This window comes from Mesocricetus auratus, unplaced genomic scaffold, assembly GCF_017639785.1.
Source record: "Mesocricetus auratus isolate SY011 unplaced genomic scaffold, BCM_Maur_2.0 Super-Scaffold_6730, whole genome shotgun sequence".
Lineage (NCBI taxonomy): Eukaryota > Metazoa > Chordata > Mammalia > Rodentia > Cricetidae > Mesocricetus > Mesocricetus auratus.
This window is the reverse complement of record NW_024429184.1, coordinates 81,439,423-81,461,498: the sequence shown is the minus strand read 5'-3', so window position 1 is coordinate 81,461,498 and position 22,076 is coordinate 81,439,423. Positions and strand designations below refer to the sequence as shown.

The 22,076-nt window shown below is 44.2% G+C and overlaps 1 protein-coding gene across 4 annotated transcripts in view; it reads right to left on the bottom strand.

Annotated features, from left to right (window-relative positions):
• The window catches only part of Mapk4 (mitogen-activated protein kinase 4), a 131,232-nt gene that overhangs the window by 100,081 nt on the left and 9,075 nt on the right, over window positions 1-22,076 (bottom strand). Inside the window, exon 1 of one of the 4 annotated variants that reach the window (XM_013118062.3) lies at window positions 9,479-9,607. The exons of the other annotated variants lie outside the window; for them this stretch is intronic. The gene's annotated coding sequence lies outside the window, so the exon portion shown is untranslated. Of the gene's footprint in view, window positions 1-9,478; window positions 9,608-22,076 lie in introns of those variants that run through there. 4 annotated transcript variants of the gene reach the window in all.

Below are 22,076 nucleotides of genomic sequence, written 5' to 3'. Positions count from 1 at the left end.
AAGGGAACATTAATACAAGCTCTTGTGGCATCTGACTCAGATAATAGAAGGCTGTTAGAGGAGATAAAAGGAATGAATGTTTACTAGTACTAATTACTACTATTACAAGATGTCAGGCAGTGATCTGCACTTCGCATATACAAACCAGTTTTCTCACAACAGGCCACAAAGAGATTCTATTAAAATCATGTTGCTGGTACACACTGAGGCACAGAGAAGTCAAGGTTGACCAGATGGATCTGGCATAGGAAAATGAGGCTGTAGAGAAATGACAGTGTAGCAGTTTGGGAACAGGCATGGTTCCTGCAGGAACCACAAGAATGTTATGTGTGTGTGTGGTATATGAGGAGGAGAGGTAGGGGGAGGTAGAGTATAGGCAAGAAACTGGCATCAAGTTACCTATCTCAGAGGCCCCTTTTTGGGGTGGCAGCAGGGAGAGAGGAAAAGTGGGTATTCCTTGGCATTGTGCCTTGATGGCTCAGGGTCCCTGCTGTAGCTTTTACAGCAGGGACAGAGGGCTTACCAGGGAAATGGAGGCCAGCTAAAGTGGAACAGGCTGAGTTCTAAGGTCAATAACTCACTGTCCCATCAGACCCAATGAGAACAGAACCAGGAACAGGAACAGATCTGTCTTCCGCCAGCCAAATCAGCCTGCCAGGGTGTTTTGTAATGCTCCACAGCTCTAGCTTGAGAAAGTAAGAGATAAGAGTACAGCAAGACTTAAATGAAATCTAACCAGAAGGTTAATATCTATTAGCATGCTCATGCACACACAGAATCACACAACGGGCATGATGAAGTCACAGTCAGAGGAACCACTTAGGCTAGATCTTAGGAAGAGGGAAACCTTTCCCACAGGCCCCCAGCAAGCCCTTCTCATGGCCTCTTCGGGGTCATGTGTGCCTTCCTTGGGTCATCATGGGCTGAAGTTCTTAACTAACTGGATCTTTGAGTTCATGTTGGGGTGGGGACCAGTTTCCCTAAGATGCCTGACTGGGGAGGGGCAGGGCATCTTGTAGTAAGCTGACATTCTGCTTCACAGACAACCAGAAAGAGCTGCTGTCACTGCAGCTAACTTCCACAGGACACCAAGGCACAAACCACAGACTATTCTCAAACCACAGCTGAGGGGAACAGGCATAATCCATGAAGTGTACCAGATACAGTGTTCTCCTTCAGGATTCATGACAGCCTCTAAACCAACTCTACCAAACTAACTCAACTCCTAGGGAGACTCTGGGTTTTGAAAATACAGACATTACTTAATTATATGTCATAATCGGCTTGGCACCCCTTAGAGGAGAGTACTCCCATTTAGAGGCTTTAATACAATAAACGGATTAAAATCCAAGGCTACTTTCACAAACATCTCTCTAAATGACTTAGGATAATGCTCTGCAGGCAAGCAGAAAACACAAGGTAAAAAACGTTTGGGTGAAGTCACTTGTGCTGAGGCTCTGCTGGTATGATCAGTAGAAATACAGCCAGAGACACAGACTCTTTGGGTAAGCATATACTGCCATGCTTAGCTCTATAAATCTCAGCTTAGAGGTCAAGTCAAAACTGATGTGTTCTTTTGAAATCCATTCTCTTTACAGATCAGGGAAGTGAGAACTAGTAAGATTCTATATAATTTCTAATCAGGATAATTTGACAATACTTTTGAAGAACAAAGCAGAAGTTAAGTGCAGTGTGAGACTGGACTATCTCATAAATAGGCTGATGACTAATTTTGCTCAAAACATGTCCATCCAAATAATACACTCTGCTCCAGGAAGTAAAGTCTGGGGTATGCTAGACTTAGGGACACACTTTTTTCCAAAGAAAAGGGTAAGAATAGTCAATGGGGAGAGTTTTGGGAGGGGAGCTGGATGACTAATCAAGGGATCAGGGTTAACATCACCAGTCATGTAGATATCCTGTCCCATGGATATATGACACAACAAGAAGCCTCCTTGGTGGAGGTCTTACAAACCAGTAATAATAGTCTAATTGCAAGATTTGGGGTCATCTGGCCAAAAGTTAAGACTTCTCAGTCACTTGAGAAAGCAAGAGAAGACAAGAAATATCAAGAGTTCTCAATGGACCCTAAGACCCAGTGAGAAAGATCCTGAATACTAACTAGACTGGCTCCTGAAACAGGGGGAGGACTTTAATAGTGGTGAAAGCAAAAACAGTAGAGTTTAATGTCAGCTTAAGAAAGAGAAAGGTATGTGGGAAAAGTAAAAGCAAAATTTATCCATGAACTGAAAGCAACATAACATGGAGTTTACTTCTGAATCTTTCTAAAAATATAGCAATGACTCATGTTTAGGTCTCGTGTGAAAAGTCTGGGAAAGGATTTCTTTTGGTGGGGGGTAAGCAAGGCTCATTGTAGACAGGAGAGTCAGGAATGAATTACTTAATATGTGTAAAAGGAGAGACTGGGATTGACCAAGGTCAACCACCAACAAGCAGTGGTGTAGCAGTGCAGAAAGCAGGAGGCCACAATCTGGGAGTTGCCATTCTTCTGAGTGACAAGATCAAGGTATAAATCCCTGGCAGGCAGAAACTACTCCTTCCTCACATTTACAACTTCACAGCATGACATGAAGATGTTTGACATTACCTACATCTATTAACTCCATTTTAGAGACTGAAATGTCAAGGCCTAACATATCTTAGAAGACCTTAGCTGGAGATGAGTAGTTAAGGTATCTCCAGTACAGATGGGCCATCTCCCCATATCCAACAGTAGGCTGTGTCCTACCAGAGTCTCTCGGTCCATGATCATCATGACCAGGATCTCAAATCTTCTTTCTCTCTTACTTGAAGCAACTAAAAGGTAGTCAACACGGCCACATTAGTAAAAGCCATTGAGAAAGTAGACTTAGTAGAGTTTAGATTAGTGGTTCTCAACCTGTATGTCTTACTTGAACCCTTTGGGGAGTAGACAAACAACCCTTTCACAAGGGTCACCTAAAACCATTGGAAATATCAGATGCAACCTGAACAAGTCCTTTACCTCACTGGAGCTCAAGGACAGCTCAGGGGTTTGACAGACACACCCAAGCTAATGGAGGTGTTGTAAGAGGTAAGTTGATGAACACATATATTAAGCTCTAAAAAGATTCTGGCACTTAGTCCTATTTGATTCAGAGCCGTTCTTTTCCTTTCTGAAACACCACTATTGTTTATCCAAGTTCCTTCCTGAGCTGCACACAGGCCTCCTGAATAAACAGAAGGTGTTTCCTAAAGGCGCACTGCTTTGAAGCAATTCACAGCTGAGAAGAGACACTCAACAATCATCAGCTAGGACTTCAGTAAATAGCAAGTGTGTGATGAAGACGGTGAAAACAATTGCAGGCCACTTTAAACAATCATATTGTGAGGATAACAACCCTTGGTGCTGGTTGTTCAGATCCATAGTATCGTCAATTCAGGTGTTATTGTTAATAGTGCTTCTTAGCATTTAGGTGGAATTTACACAGTTCTTAAGTGATTTAATAGGTTTAGAATGCTTCATCCATCCATCGGAATATCACCACAATGAAGAAATAAAACACGTTTGCCAGTTTCGATGGTATACACCAACAATTTCACTCAAAAGGTAGAGGCAGGAGAACTGCCAGAAGTTCAGGATCAGCCTGGGCTACATAATGAGTGTCTTAGTTAGGGTTTCTATTGCTGTGAAGAGACACAATGACCAGGACAACTCTAACAAAGAAAACATTTAATTGTGGCTCACTTACAGTTCAGAGATTCAGTCCATTATAATCATGGAAGGATACAGGCAAACATGATGCTGGAGAAGGAGCAGACAGTCCTACATTTATAGGCAACAGGTAAGTGTTATGTCTCACTAGGTGGTATCTTAAGTATATGAGAGACCTCAAAGCCTGTCCCCACAGTAATACACTTCCTCCAACAAGGCCATTCCCACTCCAACAAAGCCACACCTCCTAATAGTGCCACTCCCTATGAGAGATGTGGGCCTATTACATCCAAACTACCACATTCCACTCCCTGGCCCCCCCATAATCTTGTAACAATATAATGCAAAATGCATCTAGTTCAACTTCAAAAGTCTCCATTATCACTGTCTCAACAATGTCTAAAAGTCCAAAGTTCAAAGTCTCTTCTGAGATTCATCTCTTAACTGTAATCCCTATACATTCAAAATTAAAAAACCGATCACATAGTTCCAATGTATAATGAATGGCACAGTATATACATTCCACTCCAAAACACATAGCTTCCATGATTATTACTTGCAGACACTTGGACAGCTTCTGTTCAGACTTTCTTAACAGGGTATCCTCCATTTGTGGTATGAAACTGGGTCATTGTGAAGATAAGCTAAGGGCCAGGCTGAGCACAAGCCCTGAGAGAGGTTGGCAATTACTGCTCTTAGTATAAGTGAGAGAGCCTTGTCCATCCCCCCCCCCCCCATACACACACACAATGGGTCAGGACACCCACTGAACCTTTTACAGCCCTGGCAGACTAATTGGAAGAAATTGACTAGGAGAGTCTAAAATATCCCTGAAAATGCAAAGGATCTTTTAAAAATTGCAAGACACTATTTAAAAATAGAAGAACAAAAATCACAGTCCCACGCAATCTATATCAAGATTTACCAGGAATCTACAGGAGTAAAAAAAGTGTGGTGCTCGAATAAAGACACAAATAGATCAATGAATAGAGTGGAGAATCTAGAAATAGCCCCTTACATGTGCAATTGATTTTTGATGAAGACATGAAGCCAATTTAATAGGAAGGAGTTTTTATCAGATGGCAGGGGTTGAAGAGAGGCAAACATCAGCATCAATCTGTTTTTCGCCAGGGTCTTGAGGCTGGCATGGAACCATCAGGGATGGAATCCACACCAGAAGAGAGATAATGGGAGAATTAAGGATCACCAACCTGCAGAACAATGAAGGGAAGAGACCTAAATCAGTGTGTGCCTTCAGTCACACAGCTTGACAAAGAGAGAAGCGCCAAGCAGAGGGCTTCTGGTCACTTTGCTAACAACACGAGTTAGCTGCGTCTGCTGTCTAAGGGCCAGGGAACTCTATCAAAGAACACGGAGAGTAGGATGTCCTCATCCTGCTTCAAAGAGAGTGGATATGGTTGTTCTCGTCCCCAGTGGTATTTCTTCTCTGGCTCTCCATGTCATCAGTTTCCAATTGTCTGAACTGTCATGCCCCTCAAGTACTACTTACCAAGTAGAAAGCTGACTCAAGCCCCCAAAAGTTACTTGGCATATCCTTGAACCCTATACTGGCTTGTATTGTCTCCTCTAGGGTTCCTCCAAGATCATTTCATACCCATGTCAGGCTGAGGCTGCAAGCCTTCCAGACACGCTGTTTTTGTCTTTCCCCTGTATATGTAAGGGGCTATTTCTGGACTCTCCATTCTCTATTCCACTAACTACCTCCTATCACATCGTGATAGGTGAAGCCAACAGCCCTGGTCACATACATGTATCAGAGGCATGTGGCTCAAGGCTAGTGCTTTTGGTCTCTTGTTCTCTGTTGGCTTCACCTTCCTGAGCCTTTCTTCCTCCGAAAGAGAAAGAGTGGTGGTGATGCTCATCTGTGCATCAGCTTTGGACACATCAAACAAATGGCGCCGGCAGACAACTGTGTACACAATGCTCTGTAATCCAGGAATACATGAAACAAACACAAAGCTTGATCCCTGCAGCTGCCCCCTGGCTACCCAGGACAAATAAACTAATAACAGGGCACGCTCCAAAGTAACCCAGCTCTGCACTGTCACAGACTACATCTCAACAATTTTACCGGGTCCCAGTTTTTACTAGATGCTAAAAGAAACCTCTTAAGTCAGTATGGTTACTGCCAACTACTGGTGCAGGAAGCATCTACATGAGGTAGGGTTAAGGGAAAGGTGTGGCCCCAAAATGTAGGAGGCCCAGGTTCAGTCTCAATGATATTCTTTGTCTCTCGTGGGATTCTCGTCTCACTGCTAAGTGTCATGTTTCCTAGGATGTCCCCACTGAAGAGGTTTTCTGTGAGAAGAAATAAAGTCATGCATAAAAGAAATAGTTTGCGCCGGGCGTTGGTGGCGCACGCCTTTAATCCCAGCACTCGGGAGGCAGAGGCAGGCGGATCTCTGTGAGTTCGAGACCAGCCTGGACTACCAAGCAAGTTCCAGGACAGCCTCCAAAGCCACAGAGAAACCCTGTCTCGAAAAATCAAAAAAAAAAAATAGTTTGCACCACTAATACAGTAGACAAATATTATGATGATCTCTGATTTCCCCACAAAGCACATTTTCCTAATGTTCAAGTGAATGCAAGGTCAGGTCAACAACTGCACCAATGTGAATTTGAATTTCAATAAGCATTATCACATTTTAAAAGAGAAGCTTAATCAAGGAAGAGCTTTGATTTTGACCTCTAGAGTCCAGAAGCAGAGACTCACTCAAGCACAAAATGCTCATGCAGTTACTGCCCTGCGCTAGTACCAGCTTGCCCGATACTCACCCATCCCGACTGCCAATGACATGCTAAGTGCTGTCCTCTGGACAGCCCTATAACTCAGACCCAAAGGGCCATGATGAATAAGTCCCTAGCAGGCAGGATACATTGTCCCCCCAGACTCCCTCTGCACAGTCCACAGTAGTGCTTTGATGAGTTCTGTTGGCAAAGAATCATTAATCCATGTTCAGCTCTTCCTGCATGTATCACATTGTTATTCCACTCTGATGATGTATCTATGTTTACCTTCAGTTCTAATTTCATCCCAGCAGGAAGGTCCATTAGTTGCTGCTGAGAAAGTTTCCTCATTAACTTGTGTGAGATGTTCTGGCCTGGCCTCACAGGTCCACAAGGCTACTAATGGGGAACCATCAGCCATTCCTGCTCAGCTCTGATCCAAAGGGACAGATACGGAAGTGCCTCTGTCACTGAGCACGGTACTGTTCCCATCTTTTTCCTATGTGACTGTGGTGGTTTGGATGAGAATCACCCCCATATGCTCATGTGTTTGAATACTTGGTCCCAGGTGGTGGACCTCTTTGGGAAGTGTGGCCTTGTGGGAAAAGATGTTTCACTGGAGGTGGGCTTTGAGGTTTCAAACACCCATGCCATCCCCAGTGAGACTTTTCTCTGCCTCACGCTTGTGAATCACATGTAATGTCTCAGCTACTGCTCCAGCGCCATGCCTGCCTGCCGCCATGCTCCCCACCAAGCGGCCATGGACTCATCTTCTGAGTCCACCACAATAAACTCTTTCTTCTATGAGTTGCCTTGGTTATGGTGTTTTGTCACAACAAGAGAGGAATAACTAAGGCAGGCCCATGCTCTAAGGCCTTAAATCCTCCTCCAAGGAAGAAGTCACTACCAGGATTGGATAAGGACATATCTCATTGTGTACTCCTTCAACTGGGCAACTGGCTACAAACAGCAAGTCAGGCGTGGTGGGAAAAGAGTAACAACAACACATCTGTAAGGATTGTAAGGAACCAGCTGGGCTATAAATACAGTGTCTTATGATTCTGCAGGTGAGCAGACAGCCACACGGAACACGAGGCTCCAGCTGTGAACTCTCTATTAATTGCTCTTCTACCCAATTCTCTTAAGGCAAAAGGGAGCTAACTAAAACGTTTTTGCAGGGAGTAAGATTGTGGGTGAATGAATGGGTGAAGACTGAATGGGAGAACCATGCAGTAACCTCAGCAATTGGAGAAGTGTATATATGACCGAAGGCCACCTGTGTGTGTGTGTATGTGTGTGTGTGTGTGCGTGTGTGTGTGTGTGTGTGTGTGTGTGTGTGTGTGTGTGTCCATCTTTTGGGGTTTTGTTTTATTTTGTTTTAAGATAGGGTCTCTCACTGGCATGGAACTCACCATGCAGGCTCCTCTGGCTGGCCAGTGAGTCCCAGGGATCTGTCCTCTCCTCCCCAACTCTGAAATTGTGAATGTGCACCACCACACTCAGTTTTAAACACACACACACACACACACACACACACACACACGGGCTCTGAGGATTGCTTACAAGGAAGGCACTTTATCAACAGTACCATCTCCCCCTAAACACATCTTTACGGTGCCTTTAGAGTTGATATTTTTGTTTTTGTTTTTTTTTCATCTGACAGGTTATTTTGTGTGTGTGTGTCATTTCTCCAATAATTTTTCTATCCATAAATACCTATTTGAACTGAGTTTGGGTTAAATACTGTGAGAAAGCTTTACTCCCAAGACCATGATCCCTGAAAATAAGATGATCCCTGGAGATAAAAGCAGCCCTTAAAACAGCCGGAGCTGTGTTCCAGGGTCATTCTTAGGCTATTTGAGGCGAGTCTGCTGTTCCTGATGTTTTTAACGCCTCCTGCATGCTTGGTGGGTGTAACAATCTGTTTTGTGTCTGAGGACGGTACATAGTAGAAAATGTGTCTGTCTTAGTGAGCAGACACGGGCTGCTACTGTGGTAAGCAGATCTCTTACAGGGCTGTCATGGAGCCTCCCATCACTGTGTGAGCATGCTGCCCCACCCCACAAGAATTTTATTCTCCTCCCTGTGCACCTGGGCAGTAGAAATGATGCTTGTGTTGAGACTTTGAAGCCAGGCACCTTAAAATAATGAACGATTTCAGCTTCCTTCCCCAGAGGCCTGTATGTAGGATGCTCAGCTACCTTGAGACTGCTTGCTGAAAAAAACTCAAGCTGGACATAGACTGGTCACAAAGACCCTATCCAAACCAGCCAGCGGTCAAGAGAAGCCAAATATAACCTTACATGATAGCTCATCCTTGTCCAAATTGCAAAAGTTTGAGAAATAATAAATCATTGTTATTTTAAGGTACACAGGAGTAAATAATTGACATGGCAGGCTTCATTTCACTTAGGGAGACTGATGTGAATGGCGCCATCTAGACAGAGAATTCTAGCCCCTTCTGTGTATTACATAGCTTTGAGGAGGTTAAGTAGGCTATGTGTTTTTACCTCCTGCTTTCCTTGATTACCCTTTACCTGACCTTCATCATGGGTTTCACCTGATGGGAGAGGCCTGGCAGACCACACCCAGCTCTGACTCCCTTCCAAAATCTGGACAAGGCACTTGCTAGAGTTTACCTCTTCAATGCACTGCAGAGGTTCGTGTGCTGAAGGCTGAGTTTCCAGTCTGGTGCTAAGAAGTGGGGCCTGCCGGGATGTCTCCCAGGCATGGGAAGCATACCTCAGAGCAGACAGTAGGATCCTAGCCCCTTCCCTTCCCTTTCTCTCTGGCCTCAGGGGCCATTGTTCAGCTGCTTACTTCCACTGGAAGTGCTTGCTGTCCTGCCCTGGGTACCAAAAGAATGGGATCAGTTGGACTGAAAAGCCCCAAACTGAAGACCGTTCAAGCTTCTAGAAAAGGGTCACTAGAAAATTAAAACAGAAGTCACAAGAAAGAGCAGTGAATGACTCAAATAAGCCTCACCTTGGAAAGGCCTCTTAGGAAGACTGAGGAACCTAATTAACCCTTTCCTACCTGGAAGTTGTGCAATGATAGAAGGCAGCTAAGAGTGTACCCCAGATTGCTGTTCTGGTCCACGAGGGCAGTAGCACAGGACCTCACCTGTCGTAGAGCACTCGTCAGGCATGCTCAAGGCTCCGAGTCTGACCACAGCACTGCAGACAAAGGAACAAAGTACTGCATAGTAAATGGATCCCAAATACTCCATACTAAATGAACCACAGGTGACAGAAATGTAGGCCTCGAGTTCTGGAGACTGGGAGGAGAAGATCAAGGTGTTGGAAGATGGGTGTTGATCTCATTACTGAAAGCAGAGATCTCAAGACTTCCCCTACACAGGGAATACACTCTCCTACTGGGGAACAGATTTCAACATAGAATTCTTTTGAGATTATAACATAATTGTATCATCCCCTCTTCCCTTTCCTCCCTCCAAAGCCTCCCATATGCCCCTGCTTGCTCTTCTTCAAATTTTGGCTGGCCTGTAACTCTCTATATAGAGTACGATGGCCTCAAAATCACAGCACAGCCTGTCTCTACCTTCTGAGTGTGACAACTAATGGCAGGGGCAGCACAAGCAGCTCTGAGCACAGGAAGCACGAGGGAGGCATTCACACACAGCAGCCTCTTCTAGCCCTTTCTCATTTGCACCTACTCTATCTAGAGGCTTCTCTCGGCAGTGTATCTGACAGAAGATATAAGCACGCTCCGAAAAATACAATGCTCTGCTTTCACCAGCTGTCATTTCAATATATTTTTTTCATATGGAAATAGAAAAAAAAATTTGTCCTCAGAAACATCCTGCAATTTGAGGGTATCACCACCAGATGGCAATAGCATGCAAATCAGAATTCCCCAAAATCCTAATACTAAATACATAACCCTAATAATAAATACATCGGGAATATATGGAGGTTCTTGCCTGAAATCAGAACATTTTGAGCATTTCCCCTGGATCTATGGGAGAGAAATCCCATTCCTCCTTTATGTGGATAACGCAAGGAGAACTGAAACACACGTCTCTAAAACCTGCTGAGCACCTCAGAGCTTTCCGTGTTGCATGTGTTTTATATGAACCATCTTACTTCTTCTTCAGGACAGCGGTACAATTACTGCCCCATATTTACAGAGGTGGACCCTGAAGTTCAGATTACCTGCCCCGCTGAAATTCACAGTCAGGTCACACAGGCATCTAAGCAGCTCTCACCTCCACGACACCAAGAACTTCCAGATGCTTCTGATCTCAGATAGAAGGGCATGATTTCCATTTTTAATTTTATAGTAACCCCACCTCTTACATTTCTTATAGGACTGCTAACTAGAGATACTTTGCCTCAAGTATGGCCATTCGCAGTAATTCCTGCTGGTAATCTTTTAGCTAAGCTGATCAACTCAAACTTGGCAGCTTCGACAAACCAATATTGATCTGAAAGTGGCTCAGAACTGTTTTCTAAAGCCAGGAATTAGAATTTCAAAAGGCTCTTGGAACACAAATACTATAAAGGACTCTGTAAAGTCCTTTATGAATAGACAGATGTGGGCTTCCTGTTGCTGCAGAGAGACCCTCAACATCTGTTTCCCATTCATGTTATGGGTCACTTCTAAGATGGTTATGCTCAATTCACTGAGCCCCTTGTTGAGAAGATGCAGCCCGTATGCAAATGGACTGATGGAAAACAGCACCCATGGTAGTGTCTGAGGAGGGAACACAGAAAAGAGAAGAGTCAGATTTCAACACACCATGGACAGCTGCCAGGCAGCATTTAACTTGCTGGATACCAAGATTCCCATTGGTCAAAATACGACTAACCCGTTACCACAGACAGCTAAGAGAAAGGGCAAAAAGAGGGCAAGAGGGGGTTCGAACCCCTACTCATGCCAGCAGAATACTGCCTGGAAGGTAGGGCATTTCCTTGAGGATCAGCTTTGGAGGAATCTGTACAGTAGGAGATAAGGGCAATAGTATGAAGGACCAGGGAGATGTGACTAATGTAACTTTTAGTCATTCACAGCCTAAACTGTAAAAGGGAACTTTTAAAATACTGATCTAGCTTGACCTGTGAAATATATCGCTGGCCAGTCAGGTCAGAACCCCTGGGGCTGGTGCCAAGAAGTGATATTATTTTAGAGGTTCCTCTGAGACCAAGCATCTAAACACACTGGACAGATATAAAGCTTAATTTCAGATTAGAACATAATATCTCCCCTCCTCCCCTTCTTTCTCCTCCTGCCCCTCTTCTCCTTGCTCCTCCTCTATCCATCTCTGGCCACTCAAAGACAAGATCAAAACAGAAAGATATTTCTAAGAAAGGCATTCTCTTCCACAGTATAAGGCTGTGGGTACCAACAGTTCCTTGGAGAAGGGAGTATGGAATGATTCTATTAATGCGTATTATTGCTTGTGTGGTAAAAGACTGTATTTTATGTCTACTAGTATTTCATGTACAGGCCAATCTATAATCATCACATACAGCATTGCCATCCAATCCTTTTGCTATCCATGTAAGCTCTTGAGTTAAATGAACTCCATCAGTGATCATCAAAGATAAATACAGGACTGGATGACTCCCACTGCCTAGTGCAACCAAGGTCTCCTGGTATGGGACGCAGAGGGAACACAGACGACCCCTCCACGAAGGTTTGTTGCCAGCTTGGTGTGCCATACGTACCACAAGGGCACAAGGTGACTATCAAAAGTTGGGGACACAGTTTGTGGGAAGAGAACAACAGGAAATCAACAGCCTGCACCTAGTTCTAACACTCAGGATATCTTACTCTCACCAGATCGAAGAATCTGCATGGCCCAGGTTATAAAAAGATGGATGTGTACACACACACACACACACACACACACACACACACACACACACACACACACACGTTTAAATTATGAGCCATGCCACAGATACTTGTTTGTTTCTTCAACTAGCTTCATATCCTGTAGCTTCCAGGGATACATAAAGTGGATGAGAAATGATTAGTCTCTGTGTTATTCCCAGAACAATACTGCAGGTGCATGTTATTATTTAAAGGAGAAGAAAAGAAAGGCACAAGAGTTTGGACGGATTCCCTGGACTGTTGTAGCAAGCAACAGCTAAGACATGTTGTAAAGTAGCAAGCAGTACACAGATGCTTAGATGTGATAAACTGTTTGGTTTCTCTCTTGGAATCTCTCCCTGCTGAACTCCCAGCATCAGTCCTTTGGCAGAAATTGTAGCCACTGTGATGAACATGAAGCCACTCCTTCTGCAATATGCCATCCGAGGTTTGTAAGACATTGATGCTCCCAAATTCGCCACTACAGAGAGGAAAGCTTGGGGTAGGTAGAAACTTGAGAAGTCCACTAGGTCCAGGCTTCTCAAACTTTGTCTGCATCTGGACCACTGCAGGGTTAGCTCTATAAGCTAACTCAGACTCACTGTGGGGGGGGAGGCTTCACACTACTTAAAAATCCCCAGGTATGGATGCAAAAGCTGAGAACGACTGGCCTCATTATCCAAAGAGGGAATTCACCTAGGACCAGTAGAAAGGAGCTATAAACCACTCAACAGTTTAAACCAACTCTTCTTCAAACTGCCCATTCCTCCTCTTTCTGCAGAGAGAAGAAATGCAGCCAACAGACAATGCCTTCAAAGGGATGGTGGGAATTGTGTGGTACACGTGAAGGGTGTCATTGTGAGATCTGCAAAGGCAAAGAAAAACATAGATGCAATACTCTCTAGTCAGTAACTGTTGTCAGACTATGTCCTGACCCTTTTCCACCTTTAACCCATGGGTCCAGGGGGACTGTCTGTGAGGCTCCCACATGAGAAATGAGCCCTTAGCAGAGGAGGGACTCAACTCTTCTGCTTGCTCATTTAGGCAGACCCAGGAGCCATACTTCCTGTAATGGTTTAAAATGTGTAGAAGGGGCTGAAAGGAAGGCTCAATGGCTAAGAACATGTTACTTCCTGAAGAGGACCCACATGGCAGCTCATGACTGTAACTTCTGTTCCAGGAGATCAGATTTTTCTTCCGGTCTCTGCAGGCACCAGGTACACACATGGTCCACAAACACATATGCCATCAAACATTCATGCACTATTTTTAAAAATTTATGTATCTTACTTCGTGTGTACTATCATGGTGGACATATGGCTATCAGATGACAACATAAAAGACTTTGTTCTCTCCTTCCACCAAAGGGATCCTGGGCATCAAACTCAGGTAGTCGGGCTTGGTGGCAAGTGCTTTCACCTGCTGAGTCGTCTCTCCAGCCCCAGCACTTGCTTCAGCAGGTTCAACGAAATTCCCCTTCCCTGTGAGTGTGAACAGACTTAGACTCACTTCTAATGCACAGAATGAAGGAATGGCAACATTCAGCCTGGGGCATAAACGATGCTACAGATTCCCACTTGCTCTCTCTTGCCCTAGTAAGGCCCTACAGAGGCATGAAGAGGTCTCCCCTCAACACACATTTGAGTGACCTTAGAAGCAGATAGATCCCCAGCCCAAGACATCCTTCAGATGTCTGCAGTCATAGCCAATGTGTAAGAGCAATCTCATGAGAGACCTGACACAGAACCACCCAGCTAGGGTCCTATCAAATTCTAATCAATAGGAGCTATAAGGAAACAAACAGGAGCTGCTTGAAGCATTTAAATGATGAGGTCATTTGTTACAAAGCAACGGATATCTAATACATAATCCCTGTTTTTTATTTTTATTATTATTAAGTAAAAGCACTAGGATGTGGCAAGGATGGAGCTTAGAAACTACAGCTACCATGTCACTCACAGAATGAACAGGAGGCATTGCTTAGGTCAGTCCTGCTGGGTGAATCTAAGTTGGAAGGCCACGAGAAGTACTGGATGAGAAATAGGAAGCAAGTGTATTCAGATATTGAGAGGGATTTACACATTCAGTTACATGACAGCTATTGTAGGAAGCAAGGGAGGACTATGGAGGAAGTTCCAAAACAGGCTCAAATCCCTTCCTGCTCTAACAAAGCACCCGAGGAGACAAGATTTCTGTGACTGACACTACTGGAGAAGAAGACACTGGACATTCTAATGCTGTTTCACAGAGTCGGGCTGACAGCAGAGAAAGAGGGAGAACCAAATGCCCCAAGACAGACTCTTTTGACAGTACACTGTACGATGACCTTTATTTGCAGCCAAGCATCAAGTGGAATCAAAGGATACATCGCCTTTGCCAGCTAAAAACGAATGGAAGTCTTCGGAAGACATTGACCAAACAGTTTTAGCAACATGTTCCCCAAACAGTCCAAGTGGTCATTAGCAAGCCACCTGGGCCCCACCCCTAGCACTGGGATCATACCTCTTCCCCAGGATAAACATGGACAGGTGTCATGTCCGTTACCTGTCACTCTTCTAGCCTTTCCACGCTGGGACATACTCCAGCTCTCCTCCTGTAGACCACACCGACTTTGTTGACCTGAAGCAGCAAAGCCACCTTGACAAGGGTGACACAGAGATCTGGGTGCTAATGCTCACAAGGAACACCAATCGAAGAGTCTTAGTTAGGATTTCTATTGCTGTGGAGAGACACCATGACCACAGCAACTCTTACAAAGGAAAATTAGCAGCCGGGCGGTGGTGGCACACGCCTTTAATCCCAGCACTCGGGAGGCAGAGGCAGGCGGATCTCTGTGAGTTCGAGGCCGGGCTGGACCTAGCCTCCAAAACAATACAGAGAAACCCTGTCTCGTAAAAAACAAAAAACAAAAAAAAAAAAGGAAAATTAGCTGGAGTGGTTTAACATTTTCAGAAGTTCAGTCCATTATTATCACGGTGCGATATGGTGGCGGAGAAGTAGCCGGGTGTCCTACATATTGGCTTGCACGTAACAGGAAGTACTCTAACACACTGGGTGGTATCTTGAGCAAAGGAGACCTCAAAGTCCGCCCCCACTGTGATGTACTTCCTCCAACAAGGCCACACTCACTTCAACAGGGCCACACCTCCTAATAGTGTCACTCCCTTTGGGAGCCGCTGTCTTTCAAACCATCCCACTATGCCATGAGACTCCTGCCACCACCATGCCCTCCTCCAGAAGCCTTCCTAGAGCTTCCAAGGGGACTCCATGATGTGAGCAAGGAAAGGGAGCCACAGAGGAGGTGGCGCCTGCAGGGATCCTTGTTAGACAATCTGGGTGCCGATGAGACCTGTCAGAATTGATTTTCTCGAGAGCCATTTGTTGGAGATGTATCAATTACTGTGTGATGAAGAGCCCTGGGAGGAAACCACAAATCAAATTTGCATTACCAGACTGCAGCAAGAAGCACCCCACATGAAATCCATCGCTGTTGATTTATCTTCAGATGGGATACGTGAGAACTCACCCCGAGCCCGGCTCTTGTACATCTATCTCTATCCAACTATTATTAGCCACTGCAACCTACATCTCAGTGTCTGTGGTGCAAATCTGGTTTGCAACTCCATCTTCCTTGATCTGCGCTGGTGCTGTTGGTGGGAGACGGCCATAGTTAAAACCAAAACTGCAAGGGAATGGCTGGGAGGTAAGGAAACATGGCTACCAGCATGTGGCTCAGGCCTTTTTATCTATCTCAAGGTCAGTGAAGGGGGGGAATGTGACCCTAGCTAACGCCAGGAAAACTTAAAAGTTCTCCACAAATACACAATGGGCTAGGAGTGGTACTGTCCGGCTTTGGCTAGGCTAAGGATGTAAGATAGCCTAGTCCTTCTAAACACCCCTCACATGGATACATTTTTGTGACTCAACTGCTCCAAAGTTTCCCTAACATACAGTCACTTAGTTTCCCTTGGAAACCAGTACCTGTGTTAAGGGGACCTGCGTGGTCACAGTCTTGAAAAGCTCGAACTGCGGAGCAGAGGCAGAGAGGGTGATGCAAGGACAAGATGATGTAAGGGTCGTGTCCCTGGTGACCTCATAACTCTCACGGGGCCTCCTGTGACTGTTTCCTGTGTATCTTCGCATGTACATGTTCTTTCTAGTCCATTATCCAACCTGCAGACAGGGAGCTGACAAACCCAAATGCCTCCTCACCTGCTTCAACACATACCCACCTCCCTCGGCTTCAGAGTGGCCCACGCTCTCGGCCACAAGGACCGGCTTCTGACAGCAACCTCTGCTTGTCCAGACTAAGTTCCCCACAGCACTGAGCCCTTGTTTTCCCCCCACGCCCACTTGATTCTCTCTTCTCTTTTGCTGCCCCTGGGATACTACTGACCAGTGGTCCCCTAACATCTTCAACGTCTCCCAGAAGCCACCGCTGAGACACATTCCCTCTGCCTATGAAAAATGCATGTCTCATGTGAGCTCCAGGTGCTCCCTTACAGAGCACCGTGGCTATCTCTTTATTGGACCATCATCCACACATACCCACATCAAACTGGCTGCTTCACATAGCAATGGTACATACAGCAGCATGGCTTGTACAACACCTAGCAGGTAGTAGGTCTTTTGTAATAAAAAAAAAAATCAATGATCAGTTTTCTTGGCTGAGAGGTCATTTCCAATTCCCATCTCAGCATCTTTTGAGCATTTCCTAAACCACACCACATCCTTCCTCTCTCTTGTAGCACGGTCAGACCCTGAACAGCATCCTGAGCATCTGCTGGGAAGGTGTTAAAGATGCAAATTCTTGGGCCCCCTGTCCAAGCCTGCTTAATCAGAAGCTTGGGGAATCCCCCAGAGCTATAATTTAACAAGCCCTCCAGGTGATTGGGTTAGAGAGCTACTGCCTTAGGCCTTTAGAAACTGTGAGACGATTGCACTTAGCAAGGGGCCCTGTTCCAAGCTGGAAGAATATATCCTCACTATCCCCTAAGGGGTTAGATTTGGATACACTCCTTCCCTTCCTCCTGGACTAAATAAGAATCACCTAGAAGCAAAAGGAAACAAGGCAGCTTAGGTGCTCTAGCCCCAGGAATCTCTGAGCCCCAAGAAGCTGGAAGGGCCTGGGCAGAAACTTACTGGCCAGGACAGAGCTCACCCAAAGCTAAGTCAGTGCAGGTATGCTTCTTTTTCACAGATGCCTGCTTCTGGCCATGTCTCTGAAGAACAACATTAGAACATCAGAAGTATGACAGGCAGATGTGATAACACCCACCACAGCAGAGACAATGGAGCAGCAATTAGGAGGATCTTGGCTGTCAGTTTCGGCTCAAAGTTCAGTGGATGGCTATGACTATGAAGGCTATGGCTAGGGGCTGAATGTACTAGGTTTTATACCTAATCTAAACCACAGCATAACACAGCTAGCCCCATGGAAATAAAGAAGCCAGGAATGTACATCTCAGGATGCACATTCCATATGAAACCCTTCTACCTTTTAGCGCCTCCTACACACAAGGCAATCTTGTATGCTGCAATCTCGCCTGCACGAAAGAATGACCCAAGGAATTTAGAAGACATCCTGATGTCCAGACTACCCAAAATGCTGGAGTAGGACCCAGAACACAGAGAAATTAAGCTGAACACAGGCAGGAAATTTCCTTCTTGCTGCTGCGCAGGTAGCACGAGGAGAAAAGTCATTTAGTCTTACCCACCAATGACCCTGTGTGCTACGATACTGACCTGCCAGGTAAGATGCGCCCACTGGTACAATAGTGGTATGACTGTTACAGGAGCAATCAATGATTTTTTTTCTCATTAGAGACTTTATCCACAGAAAGGAATCCATGCCTGGTACTGTAAACTGATAAAAAGAAAAAAGCTCATGACTAAGTCATAGACACTGGCAGGGAGGGAGCACCCACTACCCGATTAGATTGGTGTTCTCAACCTTGGTCAGAAAGGTTTCTTTTTTTTGCAGTGGGCAACATGCTGATAAAGAGTCATAATGAGTCAAAGTGACTACTTAGTTCCTGGATCCAAAGAGGGTATCTGTATCACATCCCACCTCAAAGCTCAGCAAACACTTCAGAGAGGGGATGGAAAGAACGGAACAGAGTGGACTGCTGTGTAACACTGCCCGGTGAGCACAGCACAATTACTGTACTCACAAACTTGTAGCAGAGGTACTTATTCACTATCTGTAGATCCAGCCTGGCAGTGTTCGAGCACGGATGGGAGTGCTGTTCATGAGGCCCCAATGGCTGCTGAGCGACAGAGAATTAAACTGTCCTCAGTGGTATAGCCACTGTTAAGTTGCCAATATTCAGGGAAAACAAACAAACAAAAATCCCCACCCATGTGTATTCAAGCAACCCTAACTAAACTCACTGGTTTATAAAAAGAGAAAAACATGGTGGGGAATTACTGAATAGAAGAAGGGATCCAGGTACATCAGACTACACAGAGTAATAAGGGGTGAATATGATTAAAACGTATGATATATATAAAATATTAGAGCCAGGTATGAAGGATGAGACATGTAATAGCAGTACTTGGGAGAGTGAGGCAGGACTATCACTGTGAGTTCAAGGTCAACCTCATCTATATAGTGAGCTCTCTAAGCCAGCCTGAGCTATACAGTGAGACTCTGAAAAACAATAATGAAATCATAGGAAAACAAGATCAATACAGCCTCTTTTTTTTTTTTTTGAGACTTTCTCTTCCCAGCTGGAGTTTTTATTTATTGTGATCCATTTCTTGCCAGCATGGATCATCTAAACCCTGAGGACTGTGGCAATTGTTTTCCATGGCTATTGCAGCAGGAGAGGAAGCCTCCTAGGCCAGAAGTCAGCAGAACTGGACTCTGCATACCATGTCACCTCTTCCCTGTGGAGTCTTGGACAAGTTACATGATCTCCAGTTACTCATTTATGAAACAAGCAAGTCAATTCTCTAAGAGAGCTTCCTTCCAGCTCAAATATCATGTGGCTTGAATATTCTTGTGCAGTGACATTAGCCTTGTAGAAATGGCTCCATTTAACTGTGGGAAGAGATTCTTCAGTACCCAATCCCATAAAACAAAGAAACAATAAGTAATTTGGGCATAGAATTTTCCAGACATAGTAAGACTATGAAGGAAGAGGGAGCAAACCTACCTATGCTGATGACATTAGTGAGAACACTTGTAACTTCTAACTAGGGTTCCATTCAAAAAGAAAAATGGACATAATGGCAGGAAACCAGAGAAGCAGCATGGAGTATTAAAAAACATGTCCCAAATAAAGTTGTTTCTACTGGAGACAAAAGGACACTGAATCAAAAAACAAACATGGATTCTGGTCCTGGACTACCAGGTGATGACCATGACATTTAAAACAAGCCACCCATCTTCTCTGAGTTTACTTGTTCCAACCCAGAAAAGGGGAATCATCACAAAATTGGTCCAGTATACACAATAGTGCCATTGGAAGACTCCTAGAAGACAATTTTATAAAATGCTACATTGTGGAAATAACACCAAACCATGGTAGATATGTATAACTCATACTAACTACATGGTCCTATAGATTTTGAACTAAGTTACAAAAACCACATTTTCCAATGAGAAAGTCTAGAGCTTGAACTTAGGACAGGACCTTGTAATCCTGTTGTTTTTCTTTTCTTCAACATCTTAGTTTGTCAACATATTACTTTGTCAATGAATAAATATATTGGCTTAATTTAAAAATTAAATAGTATGAAGGCTGGGGATATAGCTCAATAGTAGGCCATTTATCTAACCTGTATGAGGTCCTGGGTTTTGGCAAGTTTCCAGCACAGCTAAAAATAAGTAAACATAGTGTGTGTGTGTGTGTGTGTGTGTGTGTGTGTGTGTGTGTGTGTGTGTGTGTATAGGTAGGTAGGTAGAAAATATAAAATAAAAAATCTTACTACAACTAACAATGTCTCCTACCCAAAAAAAAAAAAGCCTGCATATTTGTTCTACACAAATACAGGTTTCTGGACCTGCTCCTGGGTCTACAACTATATATATTTTTTATAGATATCCATTACTAGAAAGGAAATATCTTCTTTCAAATAATCTAAGTGTGAGGCACTGTCGTCTTAGATTACTGAAATCTGACATTACTTCTATTGGTGATAATTAAATAATAAGGCTACTATTATTTCTTGTCGCCTGGAAAGGTAGAAGGAAAGACAAGGAGGTTAGTGATTAATGAGAAAGACAAAGCCTGGACAGAGATACGGGGCAAGCTGAACTTTGTTAAGTGACACAGGTACAAACACACTGAGGGGGTTACAGGCTTGTGAGTTTGGGGTCTTGGGTCAGATACCTGCTGGTGGAGAAACTGAAGAGAGAAGCCCAGAGGGTGTGTCACTGCCTGCTGTGGCACCAACACATCCGAAGTTCAGGTTCAGTGGCTGCTCATGAGATAAGCAGGTTTCGGGGATTTGCAGCCTCCCTTAGAAGAACTTAGAGTACTTTCAGATCTCAACTGAAATCACTAAACAAGCTAGAAGCACATCCACTGGGGACTCATGTGTGTGTCCTCTGCCATCAAGAGACCCAACAAAATTAACAAGGTCCTGAGCCACTTTCTTTTACCTTCATTCTCCAGCTGACAGAAAAGGAAAGGAAAACAGAAAAACAGCAACACTGTCAAGACACAACAGGCCTGCAACTGTTTCCATCTGCAGTGTGAAAAGCTCCTGCCTCACGCTGGGGCCCTAAGGTCTTCCTGTGCCATTCCATGGTAGATACTTCAAGAACCTTATAGCACAGCTGACAGATGGGCCATCAAAGCCATCTGAGTCCTTGTTGCAGGTACTGAAACATAATAATTCCTAAGAAAGTTTTCATTCTCCTTCCACTGTGATCTATTTCTCAGCTCTTCTTTCTAAATGCCTTTACCACCGCCATCTTTCTCATTTTCCTCTTACAAATTGGATCATTTCAGGTTCTGTACTTCTGCCCCTTCCGTTCTGTTAAAAGTCCTGAGTCCTCTAGAAAGTTCCGGACACTCCCAGCACTCTCTGGAAGTGCCTGGGTCTCTGACAGGCATGGGAGTCTACTAAACTTCTGCTGTGTGAGCCGCCTGTGACTTTCAGATACACTGTTGAAACTGTAGCATATTATCTCTTCTTAGCAAACAAGATACTCTCAAAGTGGCAGGGGGTGGGGGAGACGGGACAGGGATGGGGATGGGGGATGGACGACCACATAAGAATAAGCAGAGTATATGACAAAAATAGAGAAAAATATGATCACACTAGTGAATCACAAATAACTTTACCTTCTTTAAAAAAAAAAGTTCAAGAGCCCAAGTTACTGATAAAGAAGCTGGAGCATCTACTTAAGAGTAAATCACACTGAAAGTAATGAATCTTTTCATTTCAGGCTGAATGAGGGATGGTGGTTCATGAATTCTTTCTTCAAATAGTTTGTACTATTTTCACTACTCCCCATTGTATATATTTGTTATGCACAGCACACAAGGACATTTTCATACAAGTATATACTGTACATTGAGCCTACCCCCCAATGTTTCCCTACTCTTTCTCCCCATCTCCCATAGACTTCAGATGGCTACTTCCATACCATATGTATATATACAATTTTATGTATCTATACAAAAAAATCTAAGACATAAATTCTTACAACTGGTGTGAGTTTCTAGTGACTCTGCCTCCAAAAATAATCATGGAAAATAACAATTTTTTCCAGAGAATAGAAAAACATGCCTCTTCACAATTAAATGAGTATTATTTCTTCCAGTGGGATCAGACACAA